This window comes from Orcinus orca, chromosome 12 (genome assembly GCF_937001465.1).
Source record: "Orcinus orca chromosome 12, mOrcOrc1.1, whole genome shotgun sequence".
NCBI lineage: Eukaryota > Metazoa > Chordata > Mammalia > Artiodactyla > Delphinidae > Orcinus > Orcinus orca.
In genome coordinates, this window is record NC_064570.1 from 8,256,523 (window position 1) to 8,275,896 (window position 19,374).

At 47.0% G+C, this 19,374-nt stretch overlaps 1 long non-coding RNA gene across 1 annotated transcript; it reads right to left on the reverse strand.

Annotated features, from left to right (window-relative positions):
• Window positions 1-15,432: 15,432 nt before the first annotated feature.
• Window positions 15,433-17,860, reverse strand: LOC117196273 (uncharacterized). The gene is made up of 2 exons (XR_004476387.1): window positions 17,819-17,860; window positions 15,433-16,250 (listed from the first exon to the last, which is right to left on the reverse strand). It is a non-coding gene; the product is annotated as an uncharacterized LOC117196273 (long non-coding RNA).
• Between the last annotated feature and the right edge of the window lie 1,514 nt (window positions 17,861-19,374).

The window sequence follows — 19,374 nt, forward strand, 5'->3', positions numbered from 1 at the left end:
TTGAGATGTATATGGAACAGGAAAGCCTCATAAGATTTGATAAGAAAATGACTTTAGTTTTGTCTTCCACTGTTCCTTTAAAATATCTACAGTGGGATCAGTTCCTCTTCTGTCTCAGGGAGAAAACTCAGGCAGTGTCATGACTTCTGTGAACTCATAGGGAGAAAACAAATCCTATGGTTACTCTAAGTCATAAACACAGTGTCAATTCCGTACTTAAAAATGTCTAATTCTGTACAGTCATAAAAATTCCAAACTTGATTTGATTAGACTTTCTCCCAACCTCTCCTGGAGCCGGCTGTACCTAGAAGCCCACAGACACTGAAGCTGCTGCCCCTTGCCCTCCTGAGGTTTTTACAGCCCTCAGCTTGCTAACGAGTTCTGACCCCTCCAGCATCAAGAGTATGGAAGAGCGTGAGAAGAAGGTGGGCAGGAGAGTTCTTGGCCAACCGAGGGTCCTGGAGGCTGACATCGCTCTTTCTCAGGGGCACCTTTGTGGATACTGTAGAGCGCCCCTCAGGAAACATTCAATTGCACTTTCCATGATGGCTGATCCCTTCACACCTGTTTCTTTGGGAGTCAGATCTACATGGATTCTCTTGGTTGACTTAGTTGTCCCTCTAGGACAGGATTTAAATAGCCAGTTCCTTCTAGTGTATTTTTCATTTCAGTTATTGTATTTTTCATCTCTGTTTGTTTGTTCGTTAATTCTTCTAGGTCTTTGTTAAACATTTCTTGCATCCTCTCGATCTTTTTCCATTCTTTTTCCGAGGTCCTGGATCATCTTCACTATCATTATTCTGAATTCTTTTTCTGGTAGGTTGCCTATCTCCACTTCATTTAGTTGTTTTTCTGGGGTTTTATCTTGTTCCTTCATCTGGTACATAGCCCTCTGCCTTTTCATCTTGTCTATCTTTCTGTGAATGTGGTTTTTGTTCCACAGGCTGCAGGACTGTAGTTCTTGCGTCTGCTGTCTGCCCTCTGGTGGATGAGGCTATCCAAGAGGCTTGTCTGCCTTTTATTCTTTATAGTTCTGTTTTTTTCATTTTGAAGTTTTTTACAACAAGCATATCTTCCTGGGTTGTTTTTGTAATTTAAAGAAAAGTTTAAAATACACTGAGTAATTATAGTCACAACTACACGATTCTAGACTGCAGATGGGGTTGTGTACAGCATATGAGGTTCTCCTCTGTGAGTCCAATAGTGTCCAGTGATCTAGCGCTTAATTCATGCCTTAGACCCTACATTACTCAGGAAGTGCTTACCAGCATTTAGAGCTAAGTAAACTTCACCGCTAACCAGAGTTCAGCACAGGCCATTTCAGAGTTCTACATGGCAGTGTGGCACTAAACAGTTGGAACCCACGCCCTGCAGTAGCAGAATAATGGCCCCCAAAGGTGTCCTAGTCTCCAGAACCCGTGAACGTGTTACCTTCTCACGGCAAAGGAGATCTTGCAGGTGTGACTAATTAAGGATCTCGAGATGGGGAAATTGTCTGGATTAGCTAGTTGGGCCCAATGTGATCAAAAGGTCCTTAAAAGATGGAAGAAGGAGGTGGGAGAGTCAGAGAATGACATGCAACAATGGAAGCAGAGGTCAGAGCGATGTGACCACAAAACGGGAATGTTCACAGTCTCTAGATGCTGAAAAAGACTAGGAAGATTGTCCCTGCCAACACCCTGATCCGCAGATCCCCTCCAGCTTCTCTGACCCCGGGCCAGAGTGACTAGCTGAGTGACAAAGGGCCCAGTCCCTGCAGGGCCGCCACACCATCTAGGTCAGAGGCGATGAAAATGGATACAGCTTCCAGTGTCGTGCTCTTGGCTTGCAGCTTGATCCTGGTTTCCAAGACTTTACATCCATCTTTGCTTCCCTGCTGCCTGCCTTTCAGACTTCAAGCTCCAGCATTGCACGAAGGCACGAGCTCCCAGAGAGATCACTGCAGCAGCTCCCAGAATTGCCCACAGTCAAGTCTCTATAAGTGAGCCCTTAAGATTTATGTATCTATATTTATTACTATATCTATCTGTATGTATGTGTATATTTATATCTACAAATAGGCATTGGATAGACAGGTAGATGATAGACAGACAGGGAGATATATTTATCTCCCCTAGTGTCTCTGCTTCTCTGATCAAACCCTGACTGACACAAGGCGCTAGTCAGCATCTCACTGTCAATATCACTGTTAACATTATGTATCATAAAAGCACTGGCTTTCTCAGGTCATACTCTGTACCAGCCAAAGTCTCTAAAAGGATTCATCTCTTTTCTATTCTCAGTAATTAGCAAGGCGAATGACATCCTCCTTATACTACAAATAGGAAAAGTAATTGGCAACAGAAGTCCCTTAAGGCCGGGGTTCCCAACCCCCAGGCCACGGGCTGGTACCAGTCCGTGGCCTGTTAGGAACTGGGCCACACAGCAGGAGGTGAGTGGTGGGCGAGCGAGCAAAGCTTCATCTGTATTTACAGCCGCTCCCCATCTCTCGCATTACCACCTGAGCTCCGCCTCCTGACAGCATTATGGTGAGTTGTATAATTATTTCATTATATATTACAATGTAATAATAATAGAAATAAAGTGCACAATAAATGTAATGTGCTTGAATCATCCCGAAACCTTCCCCCCACCTCGGTCCGTGGATAAATTGTCTTCCACGAAACCGGCCTCTGGTGCCAAAAAAGGTTAGGGACCGTGGCCTTAAGGAGCCAGGGTCTGACACACCCATCTTTCATTCCAAGAGATACCACGAAGGAAAGCCAAGGAGGAGTAACTAGCCAGCAAACAAGTCCCTCACCCTTGTTTCCCTTGAAGAGGTCACGGGGCCACTTCAGCTCTGGGCCAAATTAGGGACTCAGTAAATAGGATGCATTTACATGTATAAAAATTAAATCTTTTGAGTATTTTGCTTTTAAAGAGCTGACCTCCCTCTGCTTTGTTAAACAAAACTCTTCTGATTAGCTCTAACCAGGCTTGAGTTGGGGATTACTTGGCCTTGGGCAAGCTTGAAAGTGAAGCAAGTCAAAGCAAAGCGTAACATGAGGGTGTGATTTTTGCATAGGATGTTTCTTATTCATTGGTTTAACCAACTCTTTGACTTCCCTGAAGGTCTAAGATAGAGAGACTTGATACAAGAAGACACACGCATTGCAGAGCCTCCCTGAGCCCATAAAGCTGTCATATGCTCAAGCCGCAGAGCCGCCTGCTGCATCGATTTGGCGCTCGCCCCTACATTTGTGCTGCACGTGGACCTCAGGTCTTGTCTTCTCTGTGTTGACTGGATTTCTATTTTGACACCTCCTCCTATCAAGAGGAAGGGAAACAATCTCTGAAGAGAAACAATCTCGGTCACCTTCCCCTCCTTTCCCTAAGTTTAGGAAGCTCAGAGGGTGCACAGCCTTTGGGAAGGTGCCACCTGGCCATTTCATCTAGTCACATGAGACCCCACCGAGACGTCTCACGTGCCTAACCACACCATTCTTCATACTCGTGGGTCTTCCTGTGACTTCTGTGCTGCACGTGGGACACAGGGACAAGTTGGCGCCCCCAGCACTCCACAGGTGGGAGGGGAGGATGGCGAAGAGCCACCTGAAGATGAAAGCAAAGGGGCAAATATGTCTCAAATAATATCCTGCCCCCAGCGATCACTGAACTTTATTCTACGTGCTTTACATCTCCCAAACAAGATCTTGATTCCTTCCAGGCCATCAGCTGTGCCTTATAACTCTATGTCCTTACTGGTCAGCAGAGTACCAACCAATGCATTTTTATTGTTGACAATTATCCTGTGTAGATTACATACACCGTACAAGGACCCGTGACTTAAGTCAGAATTCCCCAGACGTGGACCCCATGATGAAGATTCATACACAGGTGATGTGTTGATTGTGAAAGCAGTGCTCCCAGGGCCGACTGGGAGGTGAGGAAGGCGAGACGGGGGGTCCAGCAAAGGCTCAGTCTCAAGCCAACGCCCCACAGAGGGTCACTGCAGCCTGATTCCACAGAGGAACCTCAGAGGATAAATTACACCTCAGGGTGGTCCCCACGCGAGTCAGGGAGCTGGGCCTGTTGGTATTGGGGATAAGGGCCTCCCATAGCCAAGGGAAGTCCTTTAAAAAAGGTTGGGGAGCCCACAGACATGGAGGGAGAGGGTCCAAGAGGATGTGAGCAGATCCTGGGCACTGACCAGTATAGCAGCCCCACTGACCAGGACAAGAACTCCTGAAGGCAAGTGCTGACGCCGAAACACATGATTCAGTGGCTGTGAGTGTAAAAGAAAACAGAGGGAAGAGAAGAAAATGTTTAAAAACTCTTCAAACAGGGGTGTGCACCCCTCTGGTTCACTGAGATCCTTTCATGTATAATGTCAGCAGTACTGTGACTTTTTGAGCCATGGCTTTGGGCCAAGAATTTATCAACTGGAACAGCAAAACACCACACAATGCACATAGTGGTCGTCAACATACACAGACGTCAGCTGGCAAGTGCTAGGACACAGAGCAGAGAATGAATTTTATCTGAAATTCAATTTACAGATATTGGGAGGTAGTATGTAAATAATATTTATTCATGCAGATGTGTTATTCAGTTTAAGAAAAAACTGGTCTCATAAAAATTCCAGAATGCTTTTATAATATTTTGCATATGATATTTTAAAGGAGCACTCCTAGAAAATATGGAAAAGTTGGAAAGAAGATTATTGCTTCTAACTTTGAAGCACCTTTTTCCTTTAGAACAATGGTTCTCAGAGTGATATAAGGGTGTTTCCAGGTCAGCTGCATCAGCCCACCTGAAAGCTTGTTAAAAATGCAGGTTCTCGGGCCCCATCCCAGATGGACTGAGTCAGAAATTCTGGGGGCTGGGAAGCTGTCACACCCCACGATAATTTTAAACTAGTGCCTTATTATTGGATATATAAGTTGTTTCCAGCATTTCACTGTTGTAAACAATGCTGCAGTGAACATCCTTGTACTAGAACCTTTGTGCAGTCAAGTAGATATTTTGTAAATCTCTTCTCTCTGCACCTCTCTCTTTCTCTCTCTCTCCCTCCTCTTTGTCTCTCTCAAACAGAAGCTTTAAGAATGAGGAAACTGCCCTGACTCAGCTTCTTTCTCCCTCTCTCACTCACTCTATGACAAAGCCCAGAATACCTGCTGGGGACTCGGGTGGGAGGGGAACACAAAAATAAGATTGTATTAACAACTCTCATTTCAAAGATTATATTAAGAACTCTAGTTTTTGATCCATCTCCTTGCATTTTCTTTTTACCACCTGCGGAAAAATGCTGCCTGCCTCTCTAAAAAAGTAGCCCATAATGTTTCCTGAACTGAACAGCAAGGCAGATCTTGTCAATTTCTGTTTAAAGTTTATGGACGGGACTCCCAAGGGGGCAGAAACGGCTACTTCCTCTTTTAGGGTAAAGCAAGAAAGAAGAGAGGAAAAGGAACAGAGAGGGAAATTGAAGACAGTGGAGAAGCAGAGAGTGAAAGGGGGTGGAAGGGAGGTGGGAACTTTTCACAGGCTTGTGTCATTAAGTGCAGAGCAAAGCAAAGCTGCTGCCTGGTGCCCCTCATTACCGGAGCACCCATTATACACCCTTTCCAGAGATACCCAGGCAATCTGTGCTTCCATAAATCCTGCATTTTTTTCTTTACAACCTCAAACAAAATTCCATTTCTGCTAAAGTGGCTGCAGGCCATGATAAACACATCTCCAGCAATTTCTGCCCCTCATGTCGGCAGAGTTCTTGGGCTGAATTTAATCCGAAAAGCTGAAGTTGCAACCTCCTCGGCTACAAAATTTTAAATGTGTTTCCCTTTGACCATATAATTGGGATAAGAAAGGTAACTCCCACAGAAATATCAACGTGCATCTGAAATTGACAAAGGATGAAAAAATCATCCTTAGGCTAGTGATATAAATTCATCCACATCTTTTCCATCCTGTGTCACTTGCACCAGTAAATGCCAACTGCACAACTTTCCAGTAAACTTGCTGGAGTTATTATAAGTATTTAAAATTTCAAGAATCACCTGACCAAGAATGTGAGACTGACTAAAAATAATAACATGGTTCCACCCTGTCTGTAATGATGTCGGTTAGCTGTAGCTGGTGGCCTCATCTTCCACCTCTCCTCCTTGCTACCCACCAGGATCCCCTGCAGCCGGCCCCCCATCCCAGACACCTCACTGTGCAGCTGCCGGGGCTGCAGACCCAGCCCCTCTCTCCTGCCATTGGCTCCGCCTTGTAGAGTCTCCTTCCTGTCTGCTGGCGCTTCCACCCACCGCATGGAGCCCACTGTGGGCCACTGTTGGGTTTGCTCCATTCTGACACTGGGTCGTGGGAACTGTATATCTCCCTGCCTGCCCCCCACCCAGACTCTGAGTCCTGTGAAGATGGGGCCAGTGTCTTCATCCTTGCTCTTTGGATGTGGGGGAGATTCCCCCCAAAGCCTCAATCCCTGGACCCACACCCCTTTGGGCTGTGAGTTTGCAGTTTCTTCCTGCCTTGCCAAGTGGAGTCTACTCCCCACCCGCTTGAAGCTGGGCTTGGCCATGTGAAGCATCTGGGTCAATGGGACATCAGCAGAAGTGACAGGTACCCCAGGAAGGAGCCAGGCCAGCCTGACAGAGAACAAGGTGTGACAGCATCCAACCAGCGACCCAGGAGGGAAGCTACCCTAGACTAGCTGGAGAGAGGTGAGAAATCACAAAATGCCCCTGTGTGAGGAACAATGGCTAATTTACGCATGAAAAGAACGGGTACTGTCCTAGTTTTCACAAACTCTGGAACCTCTGCTTACATACTTCCTTATGTTGTAGATACAGGACCTGTGTCTGTAGGTCCTGGAGAGGTAGAGCCGCACTCACTGGCTTTCGGGCTAATCAGCCTGGGATTAGGAAACACCGCAAGCCTGTGTTTGGGGATTTGGGTTAGAGTCACATCACCTCTGGAGTCAGGAATACCAAAGTCGGGACTCGGGGTCCCCGATGGACCCTTCCTCACAGGCTGAAAAAACCCATCCTCTACCCAGGACTGCTCTACTCCCCAGGAGGGCCGGACACCAGCCACGCCTCCCACGAGCCTGCACTTGTACACGCACAGGCACACCTGCGCCAACGCATTCGCGCACGTGCAGACACTGGTGACAAAGGCCATGGGCCCACCTTGGCGGGAGGCTGCTGCTTTCTTAGCCTGGCAGAGTGGGCCATGCGATGGCAGAGACGCTGCTGACAGAAGGAGACCCCGACTGCAGGGGCCTGGATTCTTCCCGAGGAGCCCAGCACGCGATCAGACCTCGGAAGCAGCGGGTTTAGCAGAGACTGAACTCCCCCTGTAGGCCATCCTGCCGTCTTCCCACGGATGGACCTGAGGAGCGCTCCCGGGCCACTTCCAGGTGACACGAGTGAGGCTCCAGAGCCCTCGGCTGCACCTGAGGCACCGAGGGAGCTGGGGGTTTCCTTCTCGACTTCCCAGGAGACTTTACAAAAAGGTTACTGCGGGGATGCAAGGAAGGAACGCAGTGTCAAGGGCCACCTGGCAGGTTGGACCAAGGGGACAGTGTCGCTCCTTGACTGTCTTACTTTGCGGCACTATCATTAAATATTTTAAAATCCCACATATGTCTTCCCCCCAAATTTAATTTTAAACTGTTCTTGGGCAAGAATCACATGTTATACTTTTTTAAACTACTAAGAAAAGTGCTATGAACAATGGGAAATACACTTTGACTTGAATCAACATGAAAAGGAGGAACATACCCCAATGCCTATTATTTTTAAATGATTACAGATCAGGTCTCCACTGACAAAGTGAAGCGGGCTTACCTGGTGGCGCAGTGGTTGAGAGTCCGCCTGCCGATGCAGGGGACACGGGTTTGTGCCCTGGTCCGGGAAGATCCCACATGCCGCGGGGCGGCTGGGCCCGTGAGCCATGGCCGCTGAGCCTGCGCGTACGGAGCCTGTGCTCCACAACGGGAGAGGCCACAACAGTGAGAGGCCTGCGTACCACAGAAAAAACAAACAAACAAACAAAATCCAGATAGTTCAGGTGGGTGGTGGAGACCACACAGGGCTGTGGGTCCGAAAGCCTCATCCCTTCTGGGCATTTCCGGTTCCGCCCCCGACTACTGCTTGATGCCGGGAGAATGACGTCACTCACCTGGGACCCGCATTGCATCATTTGGACCACTTCTAAAGGGAAAATTTGCTCCCTCCACCCCACAGTTGGATTACTTCATTTTCTGGAATAACACATAAATTTACACAATGATAAAGTAAGGTGTGAACCATTTAGGCTTATAGCTCTTAGGTATCACTAAAGCACCTGTTTAAAACATTTTAAAAATAAATAGTAGCAACGCCACAAGTCAACAGGACTCAACCGGCAAAACCGACATGAGAGAGAATGTCACGTTTCTAAGCAACCCTGCGCCTCACCTCCCCCCGCACCTCCAAATGCAGTATTGACAGTGGGAGTCTTTTGCACGGGGGTGCTTCTACTGTAGTGGCTTCGTGCAAAACCTGTATTGTTACAGGGAGCCCGAACCTCACTGGGCCTCCCTTGGCAATTGAAGTAGGAATACGTGGCACCAGCCTGACCATGAGCACAAACACAAATGAGAAAACAGAGCAGCAGGGCAGCGCTTAGAAGGGGGCCATCCACATAACCCAGAATACACATCTGTTTCAGATTATCACCGAAATCCAAGCAAAGGTTTGATCTTGTAGAGAACTCAGAGGCATTTCCAGGATATGTCACAACACTCCAGCTGGAGAAATACTGGAATCAAAAACCTCTAAAACCCTTCAAGTCCGTTCTGTTCAAATCTAACCTCACTGGAGCCTCAGAAACACCCATTGCAGTGCACAGATCTGCCACCAGAGAGAAATAGAGAGCCATCACAGTAAAGATGCGGCGACGTGGAGTCACTTCCTCCTACACTTGCCAAGCAAAGAGCTTGCTGGCAACTGTTCCTCCTCTTCCCGCGGGTCCTAAAGATATAGTTTGACCAAGCTAAGTGTGATAGGGGTACAAATAATACGAATTCATTCTTTTACTCAAATCAGAGGAGTGTTCTCTTTTTATTAGTTTCTTTCTATTTATCTGCATCTATTGAAAAAACTTTCACTGGATGCCTACTGCGTGCAAGAAAAAGATGTGAAAAGAAAAAGTTGTTCACAGAATTCTAAATACATTTCTAAGCTAAACTGAGTTGACAGTTCTCAGAGATTTTCTCTCCAAAACTCACTAGTTAGGATCTTCACAGAGCATACAGAGTGTACGGTAGGAGAGAAGGATGCATTGTTTGAAAAAAGCAAAGAGGTATGGGTACCACGGGTGGCTGTACTCGGATGGAAGGAAGCGCACTGCTTTACTGCCTCCTGGGCTCATCCCTGTAGAAAATCACTCTGCTTCCAGCCATTCATTCAGGTAACAGACAATTCTGGAATATCAGCTGTGTACTCAGAATGTAGTAGATGGTTTGGGTATTGAAAAGAAAAGTGAGACCAGGTCCCCATCCTCAAAGAGCTGCCTATATAACCTAGATGAGTGAACCAAACTAATATGCAAGACGAGAGAAATAAGTACTAAACTGAGTGGTGGGAAAAATAAACGAATGGAGGAAGGGAAAGACGCCATTGTTAATTATGAGCGAAGGGACCCTTGGAGAAGGCACGGGAGGAAAGGAGAAATGGGGACAATCATACCTGAAATGCACTCATCTCATGATGGTGTGAGGCGATGTGGCTTTATCAGATGTATCTCTATGACTATTTGACCTTCCTGAAAAACAAACAAAAAAATTATATCCTCTGTGGAGGGGAAGTGTCCCAAGGCCTCACTTGCCTGCAGTGAGCAGCGAGGCTTGCGGGCATCAGGACCCAGGCTTCGGGACTGCCCCATCCCACCGCCACCCCCGCCCCAGTCTGTTCTGCCCATAAGTGCATGACAGCAACATCAGAGCGACCTACCACTTCCTGTGCCCTGTGCTCCCTGCTGCTGAGCTGGGCACCAGGTCGGAAGGGAAGAGAATGCCCCCTCAAATTCTTTGGGGGACTGTGCTTCTGTGCCCCCAAAGCCACATCACCTGGGCTGCAGGTCTCAAGAAGCAGCTCCTTTGACCCACCACCAGTACCAGCCTGCAGAGCTCTCTCTAGAACGGTCCCCAGAGCCATCCTGCTGCTGCCTGTCTCCCCTCTCAACCCAGGCTTCTCTGCCCAAAACTTCCCTCTTCTCTTCAGCCACTAAAGAAAACCTCATCTCCTGTTAGCGCACAAGGAGTCACGAACTAGCTTGTTCTTCCGTGTGACCCTCAGAGAGCTGGCTGATCCCGGATACTGTGAGTGACTCTGACCCTGACAGCAGTGTACGCCCTGTGAAAGGAGCCAAGCAGAGAGACCAGGGTGAAGAATCAAAATCAGTGTGTAGAGCAAAGCCTGCTCCAAGAGTCACTGCAAATCTAGTTTACTCACAAAGTTTTGCATTGAGACACAAACCCTGCCCTTTGGGTAGGCGAGTTTGGTAAATGGTTTTACTCCTATAAAGTTGGGATTTCGATTTCCTCATGAGTATACATCCGTCCATTCTTTCAAAAACAAAAAAAAAAGGCTGTGTATCTACAAAATACCAGGCATCCTGCTGAGCCTAGAGCTACAGAGAGAAATACAACGTGATCTGCATCCTGGAAAACGCAGCGCGCTGAGGAGACAGGTACGCCTGCAAATCATAATTCAGCTGAAGGCTTCGTGCGCATGCGTGTGTGTGTGAACGTGTGCATATAAATGTGTAAAATAAACCACGGTTAGAGACTTGACACGCAGTTTTCGCTGTACCGGCTATTTTTATTTCATACACCAGGTTAAAGACAGCTGGGGCCACTAGAGGTGGAACCACCACCTTGTGGGCTTGGATAAGAAACGTTCACAGATGGGTAAGAGACCGAAGGGCCACACACAAATGAGGCATGAATAATGGCTACGGTGCCTGAGGAAGCTGAGAAAGCAAGGCTATCTGTAGGTTACGCCGTTGTTTTGTTTAAACTCACGAAGAAAAGGTTTTGATTTGCTTTGTCTTCCAGACCTCCTTTAGCAGAAAATTACTTAGACAAACTAGATGAATGAGAACATTTGGGGTAATTTTATAGAAATCAGCCCTAACTGCTCCACTTACCATGAATTGGTTTATAGGAGTCAGAGATGCAAATATGCCAGGAGGATTCTGGAGAGACTCACAAAAATCAAAATCAGAAAACAGGTGGCCCGGGCTTCCCTGGTGGCGCAGTGGTTGAGAGTCTGCCTGCTGATGCAGGGGACGCGAGTTCGTGCCCCGGTCCGGGAGGATCCCACATGCTGCGGAGCAGCTGGGCCCATGAGCCGTGGCCGCTGAGCCTGAGCATCCGGAGCCTGTGCTCCGCAACGGGAGAGGCCACAACAGTGAGAGGTCCGAGTACAGCAAAAAAAAAAAAAAAAAGAAAGAAAACACGTGGCCCCATGGGACCCAGTGGCTGCCGTGAGGGCCTCTCCACCTCCCACTCGGTCCCCCCTGTCTGCCTCGCTCTGCTTTTCCCCTTTGCAGACCGACTCCCTCCTCTTCCCCAGAACACATGGGGGTATGTCATCCCTCGAGGCATCCCCAGCCTTTCCTCTCACAATTCCAGTGCCCAAGAGGTGGTTTCTTCTCCTCATTCCAGTTGCAAAATCCCTCGGAAACAACTCTGTTCTATTTTGGGTTATTCCTGGAGCAAGAATTGACTGTAGCCGGGAGCTGTGTGGAAAACTATTGGCCGGGCCAGACCCAAGCAGTCAGTGGCAGCCAGGTCGTAAAACAGCTGCTCTCCCCAAGCTGCAGGACAGGCCCCAAAGAAAGGGATGGAAATGCTATCACAGAATAGACTCCTGCATAGACTAATTGGCCAGAGGCTACATTTATTTCAGATGACCTCAGCTTTCAATTGATAATCTCAGAAATACTGCCTTGCAGAAAAGTCTGGAAGAGAAGCTCTTTAACTCTCAGAACTGAGAACCTGTCCCAGTTCACTTCAGTTTCCCTTCTCCTGCCCTGAAATTGCTCTTTTCCTCCCACATTATTTAAAGAAAGTTAGAGACGAATGAGACATGATTTTTTTGATATGCGACCTTAAGACAAGGGCTTCATTTATTTTTTTTTAATATTTAACAGATTCTCTGTATTTGGAAACTACCATGAGTGTAAGTCTATACAAAGATGAACATAGTGGTTTCTATTTGCGGTCCGTGCCTGTCCTTACGTGCAGCACGCAAACCAAAGGCATCTAGAACGTGCACCTTGGCATGGAATGCTGTCTTTTTACCAAATGCAAATGATAAATCCAGTAGCAGAGACTATGCTGTAATATGCTGGAAGCCGAAACCAAATCAGACTGTTTGGAGATCTTGAAGAAATTACTGATTTTGAATCTTAGTTTCTTTATTTAGAAAATTGGGAGTTGGGGCCATATTATCTTTCAAGTTGCAGCTAAATCTAAAATTCTGAAGGATCTTCTGAATGACTATAACAGTTACTGATAGAAAATTCTTAAGAAATGCATGCTTTCTGTTGATTACCAGTTAGAACTGAGTCGGTCAAAAAGCTGATAGTCACCAAAAAACAAATTTTTTGAATTAATGCTCTCAAGTTACCAGAAGAAAGCAAGTCATTTATTAGAGCTTCTCTTCTCTCTGAAAATTTTGCTCTCTGCAAAGGCGGGGAGCCGAGCCCTCTGCCTTCACGAGGGGGGGCTTGTACCGCCACCTGTGCCGCTATAAGAAGCAATTGCTCGGGGAGCCAATTTCTATCGGACACTAAGGGGGACCGTGCACAGCTTTTCACTCGCTGGCCCACATTGTTCTTTTGGGTAAGAGTGTCCAACAATTGATTGAAACTTCTGCAGTGAGAGGGGTTGGATGACCTGTTTCGTGTAGGAATAAGCCTGTAAGTCACATTTGCTGAAAATGGACCCGTGTGGCATGAAGTTCTTTAGAACTCAGCAGGTCAAACCAAGTTGAGGGGGAAAGAGACAAAGAGATAGAAGGAAGGAGTGAGAACTCGCTACTTTCTAGCCAGTTGACAGAGAAAGAGCGAGAGAGAGAGCGAGTGAGGGCGACCGAGGGCAGGCGCATGCGCGTAGAGCCTGAGAAGTCCGCTCGGAACGCGCTTCTCACAGCGCCCCAGCCCGGAGCGGCCCGCATGTGTTCTGGCTGCCCAGGTCCAGTTGGGTCATGAGACTCGATAAGCTCAGCTCCTCGCTGTCCTGGAGCAGCCCCAGCATGCCTGGTCCCCATTCTCTGAGAGCATCCCCAGGGAAAAGCCGTGATGTGGTCCCCGCTCCAAAGAGCACGGTGAGTAGGGAGACTTCAGTCTGAAGTCCGCTGGGCCCTCAAATACTAAGGGGATCGAGCATAGCAAATCTCCTCCCCAGAGGGACCTAAAGATAGCCTCCAACTTAAAGACCATTGTTCATAACAGTATATATTGGTTGACCCAATATGGGTTTATGTAGATATCTAGAATATGTTCATATGAAGGTCTGGAATAATCTCTACTGGAATGTTAACCATGATTAGCTTAGAAGTAGGAATTTTTGTCAGTTTTGCATTTTCACTATTTATGTATTATCCATATTTTATATTTTTCTACAATGAGCATATATTTCTTATTTTTTTAAGTTTTTAAAGAAATATTTATTTAGAAATCTCAAACTAAAGCTATATGGGGAGGAGGGGAACATTTATTGAGACTAAGAGTTAGTATTGCATATCCTAACCCCAAATCTAAACCTCTCCTCCATATGTTGGTGTCTTCTGCCCTTTCCTAGTTTATTGTTTTTCCCTCTTCCTCTAAGTACTGGGGGAAGATCACACTGAATATTGTGATACACTGTGCTCTCAAAGTGATTTTTAAAGTTCACTTAAAAAGAAACATTTAGGGCTTCCCTGGTGGCGCAGTGGTTGAGAGTCCGCCTGCCGATGCAGGGGACACGGGTTCGTGCCCCGATCCGGGAAGATCCCACATGCCGCGGAGCGGCTGGGCCCGTGAGCCATGGCCACTGAGCCTGCGCGTCCGGAGCCTGTGCTCCGCAACGCGAGAGGCCACAGCAGTGAGAGGCCTGCGTACCGCAAAAAAAAAAAAAAAGAAAGAAAAGAAACATTTAGCATAGAAGAGAAAAAACAAGTCTTCATATTTTCAGGAACATAAACGTCTGAACTTAGCTTACAATCGAGCATGACCATAGTTCTGCATACAGAGCACCAGCCCAGCACATATGATGTTAAATGACTGTGATTTGTTAATTCATTTACAAATGATGTTAAATTGAAATCCACAGTGTTTGTTGATCTTAAATTAATTTAACCCTTGTTAAATGAAACTTCAGTTCATTTAAGGAGTGGATCTCTTTCTTAAAAACAGCCCTGTAGTGTTTTATGTGAAATGATATATCTTGGAGCAAAGGAAGGAGAAGGGATGAGAGGTTTAAATTTCGACCACCTCAGCCAGATGCAGAGGGGCCCAGATCGAGCGGGCCTGGATGGTGGCCCAGAGGCGCTTTGTGAGATATTCTGGAGGCAGAAATCAACAACGTTTGCTGTCAGGTGAGGAAGAGTGGGTGAGGGAGATGCGCCATGATACTTGCACAAGCCTTTTGGGGAAAAGGTCAATAAATTGATTACTAACTAGTAACGAACTACTCATTTGCAAGAAGAGAAAGACTGGTTAGAATTCAACTTTTTAAATCATCTTGTAAAAGCAAAAGTAGGCTAGGGCCTGTAATTTCATCAGCCAGCATTCCACCGACGAGGGCCTGATATCAGGCACCTTCTTCTGCTTCTCGTAGCCACCCAGCTGGCTTGACTCCAGAAACTGGCTCACTGTGACCCTGAGTGTGTAGTCATTTGGGGAATGAAGAGTCAGTCCACAGTGACACCCAGATCCAGCACCTCCATCACCAACTCTGATGTTTGGGGACACCCTGCCCACCCCGTGACCGCTGCTTCCATGTGTCAGTGACGATCACCTACAGATTTATGGTGGCAATCCTGCCGGGACCTGACTCCTTGTCAGCACACATCACAGCGCTGAAAGATCACTTCCATATGAGAGAAGGCCTGAAATCACAAGGAGCGCTGTGGCCGGGTGGTTGTCTGAGATCCAAGCATTGCTGGTGGAAACTCCGAGTCAGGCTCTGGGGCTTTACACGGATCGTTCTGCAAATCCGAAAGTGGAAGAGCCCTCGGGCTGTGTCTTAGAAAAGAAGTCATATGCTCAAATCTAAGGGTCAGCCTGCTTCTCGTTCCAAAACTTCATAGAAACAGGCTATGGAGAGCCCAAGCCTTGCTCCGCGAAATCACGTCTCTGTACCCTCCACCCGTACAACTGATTTCCTTAAAATGTATTAAAAATGACAAAAATTCCTCTCATTTGGAAACTTTATTTCCAGTGGGGCACAGAATTAAGATATAATTCAAAGTATAACATTCCTTTTTGTTAACTTGTAACAAAGTTAACAGAGAGACAAATATGGGGAAATGCGAAATGAGAAGCAATCTGAAAGAAAACAGAGAATGTAATTCTTTCCATCAGTAAGCTTTTCAAAAAGATGCACCTACTGGTCAGAGTCTATAAAATCTCAAGTACGTATAGAGCCCTCACTAAGTTCTGAGCACTCTGGTTACAGAACACAGCCAATAGTCACAATAACCCTATGGGGAAAATACTATCATTATTACCATTTTACAAAGAAGAGACGGAGGCATGGAGGTGAAGTAACTTGTCCGAGGTCATGGCTAGGCTGTGGCAGAGCTGGATATAAACCTCTCAAGGCACAGGCTAGGCTCTGCTATCCTGGTCCTCTTCTAATGGTAAATAACAAAATAAGTGTCTATTGTAGATAACTTTGCGACTCAGCAGAGGAAAAGCAGAGGCAGCTCAAAATGTCTCGGCCAATGTCCTCTGGAATGACCCCCATGGAACACGGGCAGTAAGGGTCCCAACTGTTCATCCCGCCTCGCGGCCCTGACCCCGGCCTCCCGGGCGCCGGCCTGCCTCGAGGTTTCCACGTCAGCCAAATCCACACCTCCATCCTCAGAGTTACTTTTCTGGTGCCCTGATTCCTTTTCCAAGCAGTCGTGCTCTCGGTGTTGACCCTCTTGGGGGAGGTTAGAGGAATCTCTCTAAGGCGCCACTGACCGACGGCTGTGGTTAAGTGTTTGCCTTTTTAAAGAGGAGCTTCTCTGATGGGTAGAAATATAGGCAATGTGGCAGAGAATAAAGAACTCAATGAGGGACATAGTTTTAAAACAGATATTTTTAAATTGAGTTATCATTCACATACGAAGTTGTTCAACCATCATCACTAATTCCAGAATATTTCCATCACCCCTAACAGAATCCCCAGACCCATTAGGAGTAACTCCCCCATCTTCCCCACCTCCTGACGACCGCTAATCTACTTTCTGCCTCTATAGATTTGCCTGTTCTGGACACTTCACGTAAAAGGCATCATATAATACGTGACCGTTTGTGACTGGCTTCTTTCACTTAGCGTAATGTTCTCCACGCGTGTTGTAGCTAGCATCGGTACTTCGTTCCCTTCTATGGCTGAATAATATTCCATTGTAGGGACAGACCACATTGTGTGCATCCACTCATCAGTTGGTGGACGTTTGGGTTGTTTCCATTTTTGAGTGTGAATAATGCTGCTATGAACATGCATATACAAGTTTTTGTGTGGACATGTATTTTCATTTCTGTTGTGTAGACACCTAGGAGTGGAATTGCTGGATCATGTTATAATGGAATGTAATATTTAACATGGAAAATTTAGAAGAACCCATTAAATCACAGCAGGTAGGTGACTGCCTACAGCCATCCTACTACTAACAGCTGTGTAACCTCAGGAAAACCAAGGGACCTCTCTGAATTTCAGGGAGTTTTTGTTTTGTTTTGTTTTGACTGTTATTGTTGTTTTTGTATGTTAAATGTCTTAAAACGTTTGCCTCTCAGTTGTATAAATAAACTAAGATAATATACATAAAAGTGTTTATAAACAATGCAGTGTGAGATTCCTGAGCTATTGTCATTGCATCCCATGTTGGGCAGGGAGGCCATTCACATGGACCATCCCATATGCTGGTGTTGGGGCCCAGGGCAGGCCGCCCCAAAATGTGCCTCAATGGCATATTGGTTATTTTGAAACTGAAGTTACTTAAGAAACGGCCAATGCAAGCGGGATACTCTGACCGCCCTTTCTGTGTCCCTGAAAGCAAGAAATAGACGTCTCATGCGAAAGATGCTCTCCCTGCATGCAGATATAGAAGGACATCCTTATCGCCAAAGCTAAGGAATTCAGCGCTGAGAAGCCTATATATACATATAGGCTGAGAAGCCTATATATACATATAAGTTTGTTTATATATATATAAACAAACCCCACTACTTCTTTAATTTAGTACCCCAAGCCCAAACTCTGTTTAGATTCTCCACTAATTGGACACCCAAACCTACGTTTCTTTGTCCTGTCAGTTCCTTACAAATTTACTGTTTCTTTGTCTAAAAAGTATAAAAGCTGACCGCTCTCATTTCTATGGGACCTCCATGCCCATGAATTAAAATGTGTTTTTTTCCTCCTGCTAATCTGTCTTGTGTCCATTTTATTATCGTCCAGCCACAAGAACTGAAGAGGGGCAAGGGGGGAATTTCCCCTCCCCAATAGGGGGACCACCACCCCTGTCCCCATGCAGCCCAGGCTCTGCCCAGAGGGCCCATGTCCTCCCAGCCAGTGGCATTGCTAAAAACCGACCTCACGAAAGGCTCCAGGTGTGATTATGCCTTAATGAGTTAGCTCGCAAGGTGATTAGGAGGAGAAATACCTTTCATGTGGGAATTCCGAGCACAGACAGAAGCCAGAGTGGGTGATGGGTCTTGCCAGAGCCCTTCCTAGTTCCCCTTACGTCACACTGTTCAGATGACCAGACACGCTGCCTGGACTTAGAACGCATCCTGCACATCATCTCACCTAAGGAAACACTTGTCAGGTGGCAATGCCGTCTTAGAGCTGCTCACTAACGTGTTCATGAGGCCATTGTCCTGGTGCATGTTGACGTGAACGCAAGCTCACTGGACGCCCAGAATGTTTACTTACAGATCTGCTGTCCATTAACTGGACTAATACAATGAGACCTTTAGGAGGGGGAAAAAATGTGTCTCTGCCAGCTAGGATTTTTTTTTTGTTTTTTTTTTTTCGGTACGCGGGCCTCTCACTGTTGTGGCCTCTCCCGCTGCGGAGCACAGGCTCCGGACGCACAGGCTCAGCGGCCATGGCTCACGGGCCCAGCCGCTCCTCGGCATGTGGGATCTTCCCGGACCGGGGCACGAACCTGTGTCCCCTGCATCAGCAGGCGGACTCTCAACCACTGCGCCACCAGGGAAGCCCCTGCCAGCTAGGTTTTTAAGAAAAATATAATTTCAAATTGAACTAGACCAAATAAAATTTAAATCCAAGACCTGTCGATTGGAGCAAGCCACTGAGGACACAGCAAGGACCAACACAGCTGCCCTCTGGAGCTCACAGTCCGGAGGTTGGTGACCTTGACCTAAGTTTACACATCCACACGCTGCACGCACACTGTACACACAAGTTCACTAACAGGCCAGGTCTGGCCACACTCACCGGAAGTTTGCCCCAGACCAGACCATCTGGGCTCCCCTCTGCTCTCTGCAGGACCTTCTCTCCCTTCAGAGAGCCACCCTACTCTGGATTTTCCATCCACATCCTTTCCAAACGTGGCTGCTTGTGCCGTTCACCTCGGACCTGCTTCCCCTGCTGGTCCAGAGTTAGAGCCAAGGCTTCTGCTAAATGGTAGTTACACCCAGAGGAGGTGGGAGAATGAACTCCAGCTCTACCACCTACTGGCTGCGTGGACCCTCCGGGTTGCGGTTTCCTCCTCGGGTACCACAGGGACAATAATAGTACCTACAGCAAAGGTTATGGGGAAGATGCACTACGCTCTGTACCACACCAAGATCATGCCCTGCACAGAGTAAGTGCTGAATTGCTCTCAGCTGATACTGTTGTTATTATCCTTATGAATGTGTTCGTGGCGCCTGTCTTTTCGACCCTCCACAGCAACTACTTGCAACTTACTTGGGGCCTTGTTGATAGGCCTTTGTCTCACCAAGTACACCAGGTGGAAATGCCAGCCACGGAGTCAGGTTGGTGGGGGAGACTGGGAGACAGGTGTGCCAGTCAGCACAGGCAGGTAGGTAGATGTTCTATTTATAGCGCCTTTTGAGGGTCTTTGCAAATGTTACCTGCTAGTTAGGTACATCCTGCCTCTCCCTAAAGCTGGTTTTTTT